Here is a 16,597-nt window from a genome sequence, read left to right as displayed (position 1 = left end):
ACTCAAATCCTCCCTGCTAAAGTGCGACATCCCCACTGACACCTGGGAGTCCCTGGACCAGGACTGCCCTAAATGGAGAATGTGTATCTGGAGGGCACTGAGCACCTCGAGTCTCAACGCCGAGAGCGTGCAGAAATCAAGCGCAGGCAGTGGAACGAGCATGTGGCAAACCAGTCCCACCCATCGCTTCCCTCAATGACTATCTGTCCCACCTGTGACAGAGTCTATGGCTCTCGTATTGGACTGGTCAGCCATCACAGAACTCACTTCAGGAGTGGAAGCAAGTCTTCCTCGATTCCGAGGGACTGCCTATGATGATGATGGTGATGATAATTCACACTCAGAAACTGTGTGCTTCTGTTAATTCCATCCAGACAGAATGTCCTACTGATAATTCAAACCAATATATTGGGTGCTTCTGATAGTTCAGACACAGACATTGGGTCCATTTGAATTTATTTCCATACAGTTAATTTTTCTGATAATTCAGAGAAAGACAGTGGCTATTTCTCAAAATACTGACCCAGAAATGGATATTTCTTGTAATTGAGTTAGAAACATAGAAACATAGAAACATAGAAAATAGGTGCAGGAGTAGGCCATTCGGCCCTTCTAGCCTGCACCGCCATTCAATGAGTTCATGGCTGAACATTCAACTTCAGTACCCCATTCCTGCTTTCTCGCCATACCCCTTGATCCCCCTAGCAGTAAGGACCTCATCTAACTCCTTTTTGAATATATTTAGTGAATTGGCCTCAACAACTTTCTGTGGTAGAGAATTCCACAGGTTCACCACTCTCTGGGTGAAGAAGTTCCTCCGCATCTCGGTCCTAAATGGCTTACCCCTTATCCTTAGACTGTGACCCCTGGTTCTGGACAACGGGATCTTTCATTAATGTAAACACAGGCAGTCCGTGTTTTCGATAATTCAGCGATGGAATGTGCGTACCTCTGATAAACCAGACTCAGAAAAATCATCGTTGAAATAAATCAGACACAGACAGTGGGGCCTTTTGATAATTCATGCACAAACAGTCGGCGTTTTTTGTAATTGAGGCACTGAAAGTGGGTCCTTCTGATAAATCAGACAAAGATAGTTGGTTTGCTTTGTATTGCACGCAAATACAATGGGTCCTTCTGGTAAATCAGGCCCAGAGAATGCAGATTTGTGATAACTCAGACCCAGACAGTGGGCTTTCTCATAATTCAGAGCCAGTCAGTGGTGTCATCTCATAATACAGCACCAGACCATATGCCCTTCTGATACTTAAACTGCAAACCATGAGTTTTCTGGTAAGTCAGACCGAACAGTGGGCATTTCTCATCATTCAGACCCAGACAGTTGGTTCTTCTGATGATTCCAACACAGACAATGAGTGTTTCTTCTAATTCAGGCACAAACAGTAGGCTCCTTCTAATCATTCAGACCCAGATATTGAGGCAGTCTGATAAATCAGATCCAGTCAGTGGGAGGTTCTTAAAATTCAGGCAGATAAAGTGCCTACTTCTGATAAATCGGACCAACAGAGTAGGTTTTCTCACCTTTCCGACCTAACCAGTAGCTTTTTCTCAAAATTCAGATGCAGAAACAGTGATTTCTCATCATTCAGACCCAGCACGTGAGTGTTTCTGAAAAAAAAATGCAGACTATTAATGTTTATGAGAATTGGGAACAAACAGTGTGCTTTCTGGTAATTTGCATGCAACAGTCAGTGTTTAGACAATTCTGAAACAGACAACATGTGTTTCTGATAATTCACAAGCAGAAAGTGAGTGTTTATGAAAATACTGAGACGGACAGAGTATTGGTTTGATATTTCAGAACCAGACAGTTGGTCGTTCTGATAATTCAGACCACACAGTGAGTCGTTTTGATAATCCAGCTTCAGACAATCGATCCTTCTGATAAATCAGACAGAGACTTTGCGGCTTTCTGATCATACAGATCCTGATATTTGCTGTTTGTTATAATGCATGACCAAATGTGATTTCATTCTGATACCTCTGATGCAGACATTGGCTTTTATGATAACTCAGACTTAGACAGAGTGGGTGTCTGATAATGCATACCCTGACATAGTGTACTTCTGATAATTCAATCCCGACAGTGTCTGCTCGTGATGTTTCAGGCCCAGTCAGTGGGTTTTTCCAACTATTCAGAGCCAGTCAGCGACCCTGCTGATATATCAGTTGCAGACGGATGCGCCTTATGTAACTTACCCCCAGACAGTGTTCCTATCTGATATATCAGTGTAAGACAAATGGTGTTTCCGACATTTCAGACCCAGACAGGCGTTTATGAGAATTCTGACTGGTACATCGTGCCTTTCTGATATTAAGTTCGAGACACTCGGGACTTCTGATTATACAGTCGCAGCCAAAATTTCATTCATTTCTTTCATTTAGAACATTGTGGCCTTCTGACAATTGAGAACAAGAGAGTGTTGGTGTTGACATTTCAGAGCCAGACAGTCTGCGTTTCTGATAATTCAAGTGTAGACTTTGAGTATTTCTGCCAATTATGAACCAGACAATCTGTCTTTCTGTTAATTCACACACAGACATTTCTGACACAGACTTTGGTCCTTCTGATAACTCAGATCCAGTCAGTGGTGTTTCTGCTAATGCAGAACAAGATAGTTTGAGTTAATGCTCACTCACACCCAAACAGTAACTGTTTTTGCCAATTCTGAACCAGACAGTTTATAGTTTTGATAAATCTGGTCTTATGATAATGCAAACACTGACATTTATTCCGCCTGATAATTCAGGCCCAGACGATGTGTGTATCAGATTATTCACATGCAGACTGTGAATCTGGCACCAAGCTTATGCTATTCAGGGCTGTAGTGATACCCATCCTCCTGTATGGCCCAGAATCGTGGACCATATTCAGTAGGCACCTCAAATCGGTGGAGAATTACCACCAACGATGCCTCGCCAATATTCTGCAAATCCCCTCGAAGGACAGACTCACCTATGTCAATGTTCTTGATCAGGCCAACATCCCCAGCATCGAACTACTGAGCACACTCGACCAGCTCCGTTGGAAGGGCCACATTGCTTGCATGCCCGACAAAAGACTCTCAAAGCATGCACACTGCTCGGAACTCCAACACAGCAAGCAAGCCCCAGGTGGACAGAGGAAAAGTTTCAAGGGCACCCTCAAAGCCTCCTTGATAAAGTGCAAAATCCCCACCGACACCTGGGAGACCCTGGAAAAGACCACACTAAGTGGAGAAAGAGATGTGGCAGGGCACTGAGTACCTCGAGTCTCATCGGCGAGAGTATGCAGAGACCAAGCGCAGGCAGTGGAAGGAGCATGCAGCAAACCAGACTCCCCCCCACCCTTTCCTCCAACGACTGTTGGTCCCTCCTGCGACAGCGACTGTAATTCCCGTATTGGGCTATTCAGTCACCTGAGATCTCACTTTTGGAGAAGAAGCAAGTCATTCTCGATTTCGAGCGATTGCCGATGATATGATGATGGTTTCTGATAATTCAGACACAGGCAGTGGCATCATCTAGTATACATATTTAGGAATGGGCAATAAATAATAGCCTTGCCAGTGACGTCCACGTCACCCATACGAGTAAATATATACATGTCTTGGAACCTCGGGGCTGGAGCCTTATGACATTTGTTGCTTCCTCACGCCTTCACCAGTCCCTTGAATTCTGGCCTGATAATGGGTGTGGGCCACCCTCATGGGCACTGCATTATGCGGCATTCTAAAGTCCCAAATCAGCGTCGGTTCACGTAAGGTCTGGTTAGATATAGTATACTTCGAGTCTACATCACCTGATCAGTACTGTGGAGAAGGAGGAGAAGAATATTGACGATTATGTAGTTGGCACATTCACTACTGCATGCAAACATTTATGCATTTTGTAGGATTCTGCAAAAGTTCATATATGCCATGTGTTTAGTTTGTATCGGGATGCATTAAATCTGCAGTGGAGAACATCAAAATGGAAATAGATTATTTATACTTCTAGTACTAGTTTGGATTAAATTGATACAAATGGATACGTTTATTTATGTAAATAAACCGTGAGGCTATGACAATAGGACTGATAACATGAATCAAAGTCCTTGAATTGGAATAGAATATGACAGTGCTGTAGAAATGGTGTTTTTAAAATATTTTGAATCTGAAAAAACGACAATATTCTACTCTATTTTTTTTCTGATTTCCACCGGGCAATGTTACTAAATTAATCTATTCCCTGATCAGCATTGCAGTGAAGAAGTTGCCTAATATTTTTGTTCAATGGCTGTAACTAATGTCAAATGTTCAGTACGCTTGAGATTTCTCTCTTGTATAAATTCAGGTTTGATTTGAAGGTCTTTCATTGTGCGGCAATCATGCTGATGGACAACGTTAACTCTGAGCAAAATGCAGCGTCCACTAATTGTTCAGATATCGGCAATTTTCTTTCCCATTCTGGCGGTGGTTGGAGTCCCTGGTAAGTAAATACGGACAGTTATTATTCAACTTTCTCAGTGTTAACTGTATTACTGTTCTTGCTGCCAGTCTAATCATGCTGTTTGTTTGTTTTGATGAGTTTGATTTACAGTCATTAGTTGCTGATGTCAGGTAAATCAGGACCCTGATCCCATATTGCAGCCTGTTCTCAATCTAACAGATAACAGGACATTTTCTGAGGTTCCAAAATCTACAATTGTACCAATTTTATTTTCGGTCATAATATTAACGCAGTTTATTGCCTCCGGTGCCGCAGCACTCGGCTGCAGCAGACCACCGAAGCTGCACTGTTTCCTTCCAGCTCTGGGATCGCCATTAGATGTCCATTCCATTTAAATGATGAGTGGGCAACACAGAGCAGACCGGCGGCCTTGGCGAGCGTGGCCCGGACTGTCAGGAGAAGACAATGGGAGCCCAGCCGGCTCGGCAGCTCTCCGGCAGCCAGCAGTTCCCGCTGAGACTTCAGGATGCTGGCGAGGACTTAGACTAACTCTGGAAGCCCAGCTGAAATCTACAGTCTGCTCACCCTGTCCCTGAGACTTGGCTCATTCGGAGTCCGGGCAGCTCGCAATGTCACATTCTGCCCCCACCTTATTTTGTGGCATAGACCAAAAGGTAGACCAGGGCAATGAGACCGAGACTGGGAAGTCCACCTCAGCCTCATTACCATCAGAGTCTTCCTCATGTGCCGCCTGTATACTCAGCTCAGCTTCCCTGGCTCATCTCTGGGCAGCACTAAAGGGGCAGAAACTTGGTGGGCCATGTACCTCAGCAGGACGGTCATCCCGGGCTGGGTGTAGTGGTTCGTATTTGGATAATCAGCCCCATAATGCTGAGTTGCTCATGCCAGGCTCGACAAGAAACATGTTATCTATCGTGTCCTATTCTGTGTGGAAAATGTCACACCTTTGCCGAGGGGTGTCTCTGGCTCCGTGCATTAACCATTAAACACTTGTTACTTGGCACGACTGACCTGTTAGAAATATCTGTCTCCATGTTACAAGGAGATGATAAACCTTCCACGGGCTGGCGTGGCATTGCAATACTTCTCGGCCATTATAAGTAATCTAATTGTCAATCGAGTGATTAAAATAGTTTATGTTTTACGGTAATATGCGTATTTCTAATAATTACTTTGAATTCTTATTTTGTGGATACAGACCCAGTATGTCCAGACACCCATGTGCCAAACTGCTTTACTGTGGTTAATTTCAGCTGTTGGTTACTGCTTACGAGTCCGGTGTGCAATTATTTATTTTTACATGGTGCCTTAATACAATGTTTCACAGAGCGACCTGACCAACATCATTGCTCACAGGGCATGTACCAGGCCAACAGCTTTCTAATGAATTCCATCTGTTTCCTCACTCACTGTGTGAAGTGTCACGTTGTGAGTCCTATTATTACAAACTGAACGGTACATTGTATTCTTCAGGTTATTTGTACTAAATACACTAGATCTCTGCGTGGTGCCCATTCTCATTACAGTAATTTAGAGTAAAGCCTCAGGGTATGTATGGATGTTGTTTTACAATGTCTGTAGTTAGTACAATATTGTGTGAAGCGGTCTGTGTAACAAAACAGATATAGAATGAAGGAAGTTTGGGAAATCACTCTGATCCACAACAGCATGTTTTGTATCTTGGAGGGATATATTATTGTGTCTCGATAAAGAATTACATTGCGCTGGAATTAATCACTTATTTAACATACAGACAGAATAAGTTGGGTGAAAGTCAGAACAACCCACAATATTATTATTGAGTTTTAAACAATGATGATCCATTTTTTTGTGAGAATCGCTAATTTTCACTTGTTTCTCCTTTCTTGCAGCTAATTTAATGACAATTGTGATCCTCTCCCGGTGGAAAGTGCGGCCTCTCCAATTGCATAACTCGGTACCTGGTTGCCATGGCCACGGCGGATTTAATGTTCATCACTTTTAATGTGATACTTTTAGAGATTAACAATATTTATTTCACACACTCATTCCTGAACTGCACACCTGTCTGCAGGCTCAGCTTCGCCCTGGGTTATGCTGCCATTGATTGTTCTGTCTGGTTAACCGTCTCCTTCACCTTTGATCGATTTGTGGCAATTTGTTACCAGAGGCTGAGAGTCAAATATTGCACCGAAAAAACTGCTGCCGTCGCTATAGCAACAGTGTGTGCGCTAAACTTTGCAATAAATATACCAATGTATTTTTTGTTTGAACGTCAGAAAATAATTGACAACGAATCGTGGTTCTGTGTTGTTAAATCAAGCTTCTATACCTCACCCATGTGGGTAGCATTTTTCTGGTTCAACATTGTTTTAACCCCATTCGCTCCATTTGTGTTGGTATTGTTGCTCAATGCTCTGACCATCAGACACATTCTATCGGCCAATAGAGTCAGGAGGGGACTGAGCGGTAATAACAATACTGAGAATCACAAAGATCCAGAGATGGAGAGTCGGAGAAAATCCATAATTTTACTGCTCGCAATCTCGGGCAGTTTTATCCTGTTATGGTTGGTGAACGTTACGTATGACATCTGTGTACAAATTATAGATATTGAGTATACATTCGCCATTTCCGATAACCTTCTCAGCATCATGCAAGAAACTGGGTTTATGCTTCAGAGTCTGAGTTTCTGCACAAATACATTTATTTATGCAGCAGCGCAGAGTAAGTTCAGAAAGCAGCTGATAAATGTGGTTAAATGTCCCTGTGGTCGATTTATTAAGTTCGTGAAATGACTGAATTAACATATCTCAATTCTTCCTACCTCAGATTTAGGTCATCTTATATTTAAAGTTCGCTGATATTTAAATATATATATATCCATCATTCTCTCTATCCTTCTCTTTATCTATCTATCTATCTATCTATCTATCTATCTATCTATCTATCTATCTATCTATCTATCTATCTATCTATCCATCCATCCATATTAATGCGTGTGGTTAAAGAAATATTTTGCTCTGGCAAACAATGTACCCACTCACCGAATCTCTCCTCCATTCACTTACCGACTCTCAGGACTCTCTCAACACATTGACTCTCAAACCCCCACTTCACTCACTGACCATAAGCCCCCCTTCACTCACTGACACTCAGTCCCCCCTCACTGACTGACTCTGAGGCCCACTTCACTCACTGACTCTCAGTCCCCCCTCACTGACTGACAATATGACCCCCTTCACTCACTGACTCTCAGTCCCCCCTCACTCACTGACTCTGAGGCCCACTTCACTCACTGACTCTCAGTCCCCCCTCACTCACTGACACTGAGGCCCACTTCACTCACTGACTCTCAGTCTCCCCTCACTCACTGACTCTAAGACCACTCTCACTCACTGACTCACATCTCCCCCTCACTCACTTACTCTCAGTCCCCCCTCACTCACTGACTGTAAGGCCCCCATTACTCACTGACTCTCAGTGCCCCCTCACTCACTGACTCTAAGGCCCCCTTCACTCACTGACTCGAAGGCACCCATCACTCACTGACTCTAAGGCCCCCTTTACTCACTGACTCTCAGTCCCCCCTCACTCACTGAATCTAAGTCCCCCTTCACTCACTGATTCTAATGCCCTGTTCACTCACTTACTCTCAGTCGCCCCTCACTCACTGATTCTCAGTTCTCCCTCACTCACTGACGTTCTGCCCCCTTACTAACTTACTCTCATTCCCCCCTCACTCACTGACTCTCAGTCCCCCCTTCATTCACTGATGTTCTGCACTCTCACTCACTGACTGTCAGCCACCCTCACTCACTGCCTCTCAGTCCCCTCACTCACACTCTGTCGCCCCTCACTCACTCTCAGTCCCCCTCACTCACTCACTCACTCTCAGTCCTCCCTCACTCACTGACTTTCGATCCCTCTCACTCACTGATTCTCAGTCCCCTTCCTTCATTGAATCTTAGCATTCCCTTCACTCACTGACACTCAGTTCCCCCTCTCCCAACTCAATGACACTCAGTGCCTGCTCATGCTCTGTCTTTATGTCATCCTCACTCACCGACTCTCAGATCCCCTCACTCACCGTCCATCATCCCCCCTCACCCATCGATATACATTCGCCCCGCAGTCTGTATCACAGTCCCCCTCTCACTCACTGATTCTATGTCACCCCTCACTCACTGACGCGCAGTCCCACCTCACGCACTCACGCTCAGTCTCCCCTCACTCACTCACTCTCAGTCTCCATCTCACTCACTCAGTCAGTCTCCACTCACTCACTCACTCTCAGTCCTCCCTCACTAACTGACACTCAGTCACTCCTCATTCATTGAATCTCAGTCCCCCCTCACTCATTGACTCTCAGTCCACCACCCTCACTCACTGACTCTCACTCACACTTCACTCACCAACTCTCAGTCCACCACCCTCATTCATTGACTCTCAGTGCTCCAGTCACTTACCGACTCTCATTCCTCTCTCAATTCACTGGCTCTCAGTAACACACACCTCGGAACACAAGCTGTCTGTTAAAAGGATCCCCGGTTCCTGATCTGTGTATTTCAATCACCCATGAAACAGTAGTTTTCATTTCTTAGCAGCTTTTTGCCGCTTTGCTAATGATAGCAATTCAACTCTTCCCAGGGTTTATTTAATTCAAACTAGGAGACTCTTGCTCAGATTATATCAAATGCTTTTAATACGGGTATATTGAGTAAAATCAACAGATATTTGTCAAGTAAGTTACGTTCTGTGACAAAAAGTAATTCTTAACAAATATTAGTCGCAGCCTTTTCCCGATAGCATCCACTCGAGAGACCGCGGTGCCGACCCCTTATCTCCTGTTGTCTTGATTCGTACAGCCTTCCTGGTAGAAGAGCTACCTTGCTGAGCCCATGCCGGCTCTCTGCAAGATCACCTGTTCTCGTCGCACACACCCACTCTTTCCCTGTAGCCGTGCAAGTTGTTCTTTCTTCCTGGTGCTTGTCCAACTTGCTGTTCAAAGCAGTGATTGAGTTTGTCTCCACCAGCGTTTCAGGCAGTGCATTCCAGATCCAATCACTCGCTGTGTAAAATCGTTTGTTTTTATATCGTCTTTGATTCTTTTGACAATCACCTTAAATCGGTGTCCTCTGGTTCTCGACCCTTCAGCCAATGGGAACAATTGTTCTCTATCTCTACTTTCGAGACTCCTCATGATTTTGAATACCTCTATCAAATCTCCTCTCAGCCATCTCTGCAAGGGGAACAACCTCAGCTTCTCTAGTCTATGAACATTACTGAAATTCCTCATCCGTGGAATCATTCTCGAAAACGTTTCTGCACCCTCGCTAATGGCTTCACTTTCTTCCTCCAGTGCGGTGCCAGAATTGGACACAATATTGCAGTTGATGCCGAACCAGTATTTTGTACAGGTTCATCTTATCAACTCAGCTGTGTATTTGAAGGAACCTCCGTTTAAAGAGCTGTATATTTAATACACCCCTCCCGAAACTGATTCTGTATGTTTAAATAACCCTCGGGAATTGGATCTGCATATCTACATATATACACATACTGTATATATATGATACTCTGGAACTCAATTTTTGTATTTAATGACCATGAAACCCGATCTGTATATGAAAAGTAGACCCAGGATCCCGATCTGCATATTTAAATAACCGACTGAAACCAATTTGTGAATTTAAAGAACCCGGGCTCCAATCTGTGTATTCAACGGAGCCCACAGTGTTGTGTATTGTCCAGGTACCTCAAATGTATAATATAGGTACACTGGTGCACCACAGAGGGCGCTGTGGTGGGAGACCTGAAAGTACCTGCAAGTAGCAGCATAAAAGACTGCCCCCCACACCTGAGAGGCGCTCTGGAGCTGAACAATAAAGGACCAAGTTCACTACAGTTATTACAACACCAGACCTTGTGGAGTCAGTGATTTGTGTGCTACATACATCACATATGGAACCCGTCCTGTGAATTTAAGGGCTATTCATTATACGATATTTGTTGTTAAAGTTCCCCACGCGAAACCCGTCTGTGTATTTCAGCAATGCACACCCCCAACCCCGGTTTGTCTAATGAAACACCCCTGGAACCCGATCTGTATATTCAAAGCAACCCAAGAATCAGCTGTATATTTAAAGGACTCCCACCCCAATCTAAATATTTAAAGATTCACTGGAATCTGATCTGAGTACTGAGTATTTAATGTTTTCACGTGGATCCAATGGGTATGTAAAAGGACAACCTGGATACCGATCGAAGTATTTCAAGGACCACCTATGAACCCAGACACCGATCTGTGTATTTAAGTGGCTCCCAAAAACTGAAGTGCAAATTTAAAGGGCCCCAAAGTAGCTGATATGTATTAAAAGAATCTCCGCCGCCCCCACCCTATTCTGGAACATGATCTACTTATTTAAATGGTCCACGGGACACGATCTACGCATTTAAAGGACACCTGGTCACTGATCTGTGTATTTAAAGAAGCGTCCGCAACACGGTGAGTTAATTTAAAAGACGGTCGGTGTCACTCTGCTGGTAAACCCTAATCTGATGGACTTTCCTCATCAACAGCCATGAATCAGAAACAGGCAGGTCCAGCTCCAGATCCTCCAGTCAAAAAGACATATCAAGTATTACATAGTTTGCTGCTCTGTCCCCCTCGCTCTAATGGAGGGGGATCCCCCTTTCCCACATTATTCAGCGACACTTTGTTCCACTGGGAGGGAGTTACAACAACTTCCGTTCAATCGAAGTCGGCGATGGCGGCCGCGCCTTCCCACAATGCAGCGCGGGGCGGAAATGGCCCAATCGATGGAGAGCTCATGCTGCGTGGCACTCTGGGGAATGCAGTCACCTGACCCCCGGACAGGTGGCGGAGGGGGCGGGGCCCGCTGTGACAGTGGCCATGTTAACGGCGTGTCTCCGTGGTGAGATCACTTCCGGTGAGACACACTGAGCTGAAAGATCCCGCCCCCTCTGTGCAAACTCCATTTAAATTCCTTTTATGAATTCTTTGTAAACTTTTTTTTAAACCCTTTCATCTCTCCTTTCCAAACCATTCTGAACCCCCTTAAGCCTCCTATAAACCCACGTTTTTAAGAATATTCATTAAAACCTATTTTCAAAGTTGAGCTACGTCTTTTCAACATCCCTTGAAACCCATTATCATATCTCCTTTGTTAAGCCACGTCAAAAAAATTACACGACTTTTAACCCACTTTAAAAAAGTCCATTGTTAAAGCTCCTTTTTAGGTCTGTTCAAAACCTTGTCATATCCACATTAAGGCCGCTTTAAACCCCTTTTCACATCAAAGCTTTAATTCCAATGAAACCCAATCACATCTGGTCCCATACCGTGTGTGTCTCTCACTCTCAGCACCTGTCCATGTGCAGTTCACAGCGGGTAAAATGGAACGATTCTGTCCCGTGTGGTGCAGTACAACCCGTTTGTGTCTCACTCTCAGCTCCAGTACATGTACAGGAAAAAGCGATTAAAGTGGAACGATTCTGTCCCATGTGTGTTTCTCACTCTCAGCTCCAGTATGTGTACAGCACACAGCTGCTGAAGGGAAACGATTCTGTCCCATGTGGTACAGTACAACCCGTGTGTGTCTCACTGTCAACACCTGTACAGATACAGCACACAGCGGGTAAAAGTGAACGATACGCTCCTGATGTTTATAAATAGAGGCGACCCACTGTTATTTGTAGTCAGCTGATGCTGTAGATCTGAAACAGTCCTGCCGCGTTGCCAGGAAGTCCTGGGGAGTAGGCGGAGGAAACTGCAGGGGCAGTGGTTCTGCGCAACCTGGAGATCTGCACTTCCGCTATCGCTTCTTCTGTGACCTGCAGGATCCCATCATCAATCTGCTGCAGCTCTGGAGAAATTAGTCTGAGTTCGCACTGCTCATGCTCAAAATAGTTACTATTGCAATTTGCAGAAGGATCCCGTCTACAGTAGCAGGCCTCCTTTTTGCCTATTTAAATCCATCATTGAATCTTACAGCACAGAAAGAGGAAATTCGGTCTGTTATGTTGAGAATAACTCCACAAGACAGTATATTGTAAGTTCAAACTGTTGTGACCTTGGTCTCTTTAATGTAACTCCAGAGTGAGCGAGTAGCACGGTAGACTGCTATTTATACCTGCTTGCCCAGGTTGTGCACGTGACCCTTGGGTCTCCCACAGGTGCGCCCCATGGTGGCAAGGCTGACACATTGGTGATGCTTACATACATAGCACGGTCCATCAGGATGTATATTGGGAAAAGATGACAGCATTGCGACAGATAGAATGGTGTAAGAACATGAGAAATAATAAGCAGGAACAGGCCATTTAGTCCCTCGAGCTTGCTCTGCAATTCAATAAGTTAATGGCTGAATCAATCCTGGCCTCAAATCCACCTCCCTGCCAGCTGCACATAACGTTTGACTCCTTTAGCATTCAAAACTCTATCTAACTCCACCTTAAAGATATTCAATAACACAGCTTCCACTGCTTACTGGGGTAGAGAATTCCAAAGATTCACGACCCACTGAGAGAAGAAACTCATGCCCATTTCTGTTTTAAAATGGTGACACTTTATTCTATGCCCACGAGTTCTAGATTCCTACAGCGGACGAAAAATCCTCTCTGCATCTACACTGCCAAGCCCCCTCAGAATTTTATAGGTTTCATTTAGAGAAGGGATAACCTTCCATGGCTAACGAAGGAAATAAAGGATTGTGTCAAATTCAAAACAAAGGTTTACAATGTGGCAAAGACTAGTGGGAGGCCAGACTATTGGGAAACGTTGAAATGCCAGCAAAAATGATTAAATATATAATAAAGAGAGTTGAAATAGATTATAAAAACAGGTCGTTAGAGTTGCTACAGGTACAGAAAAAGAAAAAACGTGGCTGAAGTAAGTTTTGATCCCCGAGAGAATGAAATTGGGCAATTAATAGTGGGGAACAGGAAAATGGTTCAATAATTATTTTGTATCAGTTTTCGCGGTAGAAGACATTATAATCAACGCATTAGTGGATAATCATGGGGCTATAGGAACAGAAGAAGTTAAGCAAACATTATCACTTCAGAACTCGTACTCCAAAAAATAATAGGACTCAAGGCGGACAGGTCCCGTGGACCTGACTGTTTACATCCTGGAGTCTCAAAAGAAGTGGTTGCAGAGTTAGTGGATGCATTGGTTGTAATCTATCAACATTCCCTGGATTCTGGGGAGGTCCCAGCGGATTGGAAAACGGCAAATGTAACAGGCCTCTTTTAAGAACGGTGCAAACAGAATTCAGGAAATTATAGACCAGTTAGCCAAACATCTGTCGATGGGAAAATACTGAAATCCATTATTAAGAAAGCAGTAGCAAGATATTGGGAATAGCATCATTCAATGAAGCAGAGTTAGCATGATTTTATAAAAGGGAAATCATATTTGACAAATTTGCTGAAGATCATTGAGGATTGAATGAAAAGGGTGGATAAGGGGGAACCAGTGGATGTGGTGCATTTAGGACTTCCAGAAGGCATTCAATAAGGTGCCACATAAAAGTTTACTGTAAAAGATAACATTCATACGGTTGAGGGTAATATATTTGCATCAATAGAGCATTGGCTAACTAACAGAACAGAGAGTCAGGATAAATGGATCATATTCTGTTTGGCAAAAATAAGTGGTGGGGTGCCGCAGGGATTGGTGCTGGGTCCTCAACTATTTACAACATATATGAATGACTTGGATGAAGGGACCGAGTGTAATGTAACTAAGTTTGCTGCTGATACAAAGATGGGTGGGAAAGCAACTTTTGAGGAGGACACAAAAAATTGGCAAAGGGTTATAGACAGGACAGTGGGCAAAATATTCACCGATGGAGTATAATGTGGCAGAATGTGAGGCAGAAACTGATACGTCCTTACTACACAGTATAAATGCACACGAGGCCCATGCTTGAGAGAAGGTCAGTCTTTGACCTGTCCTTTATTCCTTAGCACTCAAGTGATGAAGGTGGTTGGAGCTTCCCCTTTTATACCTGAAGGTCCAGGTTAGGAGTGTCTCCCACCTAGTGGTCAGTGTTCTCATGGTGTGCAACTTAGGTTAGTTTATACATGGGTTACAATGCTGGTTGAATACATGACATCCCCACAAAGTCTTATTGGGATCACAGGTTGAGTCTCTCTCGTGGTTTATGCTCCCTTGTAGAGCGCCTGAGTTGGGGCTCCGGTTGGTGGGCGCTGGCCTGAGTGTCTGCTGTTTGCAGTGCCTCAGGCCTGTCCGGACTGCCCACAGTGACTGGGCTCTCCTCCCTTTGGTTCCGGTGTTCTGTCATCTGTGGTGGAGTGAACTCGATATCGTGTTCTTCCTCTGTTTCTTCTATGGAGTTGCTGAACCTCCTTTTTGTTTGATCCACATGTTTGCGGCAGATTTGTCCATTGGTAAGTTTAACTACCAGAATCCTATTTCCCTCTTTGGCAACCACAGTACCTGCGAGCCATTTGGGCCCTGCAGCGTAGTTGAGGACAAAAACAGGATTATTTACATCAATACATTGCGCCCTCGCATTCCTGTCATGGTAGTGATATTGTGACTGCCGCCTGCTCTCGACAATTTCTTTCATGGTGGGGTGTATAAGGGATAATCGGGTTTTGAGCGTCCTTTTCATTAGTAGCTCTGCGGGTGGAACCCCTGTGAGCGGGTGTGGTCGGGATCTATAGGGCAATAGGAAGCGTGATAAGCGGGCTTGTAGGGAACCCCCTTGGAATCTGAACATCCCTGTTTGATTATCTGCACTGCTCGTTCTGCCTGGCCGTTTGAGGCCGGCTTGAACGGTACCGTACTAAAATGGTTAATTACATTGCCTGCCATGAAGTCCTGGAATTCAGTGCTTGTGAAGCACGGGCCATTGTCGCTGACCATGATGTCCGGTAGACCGTGGGTGGCGAACATTGCCCGTAGACTTTCTACCGTGGCAGAGGATGTGCTTGAATTTAAAATGTCACACTCGATCCATTTAGAGTATGCGTCTACTACAACCAAAAACATTTTCCCCATAAAAGGACCTGCGTAGTCCACATGGATGCGTGACCAAGGCTTGGCGGGCCATGGCCAGGGGCTAAGGGGAGCTTCCCTGGGCGCATGGCCCAGCTGGGCACACGTGTTGCACCTGCGAACACAATGTTCCAGATCTGCGTCTATCCCTGGCCACCTAACGTGTGACTTGGCAATTGCCTTCATCGTGACAATGCCCAGGTGCCCATTGTGGAGTTCTCTGATGAACACTTCTCTGCCCATCTGGGGCATGACTTCGCGGTTTCCCCACAGTAGGCAATCGGCCTGAATCGAGAGTTCATCCTTGCTCCTGTGAAATGGTTTAAATTTCTCAGGGCATGCCCTGTACGTGGCTGCCCAGTCCCCATTCAGGACACATTTCTTGACTAGAGACAATAGCGGGTTTCTATTTGTCCAGACTTTAATCTGACGGGCTGTCATGGGTGAGCCTTCGCTTCCGAATGATTCAACAGCCATGACCATCTCAGCAGCATGCTCGGTAGCCCCCTTAGTGGTGGCTAGTGGGAGCCTACTGAGTGCATCGGCGCAGTTTTCGGTGCCCGGTCTGTGCCAAATTGTGTAGTCGTAGGCAGCTAACGTGAGTGCCCATCTCTGCATGCGGGCCGATACGTTTGCATTTATGGCCTTGTTGTTGGCCAAACAGGACGTTAGGGGTTTGTGATCTGTCTCCTGCTCAAATTTCCTGCCAAACAGGTACTGGTGCATTTTATTTACCGCATATACACATGCGAGCACCTCCTTTTCTACTATCCCGTAGCCCCTTTCTGATGGGACAGACTCCTGGAGGCATAAGCTACCGGCTGTAACTGACCCGTGGCATTGACATGCTGCAACACACACCCGACACCATAGGATGACGCATCGCACGTTAACACAAGTTTCTTACATGGGTCATATAGCGTTAACAGATTGTTGGAACATAACAATTTGCGTGCTCCATTAAAAGCCCTTTCGTGGCTGTCACCCCAGACCCATTCGCGACCTTTGCGTAGGAGGACGTGTAGCGGCTCTAGCAGCATGCTCAATTTGGGAAGAAAGTTACAAAAATAGTTCAGTAGCCCCAGGAACGAACGCAGCTCCGTCGTGTTATGG

Source organism: Pristiophorus japonicus, chromosome 19, assembly GCF_044704955.1.
Source record: "Pristiophorus japonicus isolate sPriJap1 chromosome 19, sPriJap1.hap1, whole genome shotgun sequence".
Classification (NCBI taxonomy): Eukaryota; Metazoa; Chordata; class Chondrichthyes; family Pristiophoridae; genus Pristiophorus; species Pristiophorus japonicus.
This window is presented reverse-complemented; position numbering follows the sequence as displayed.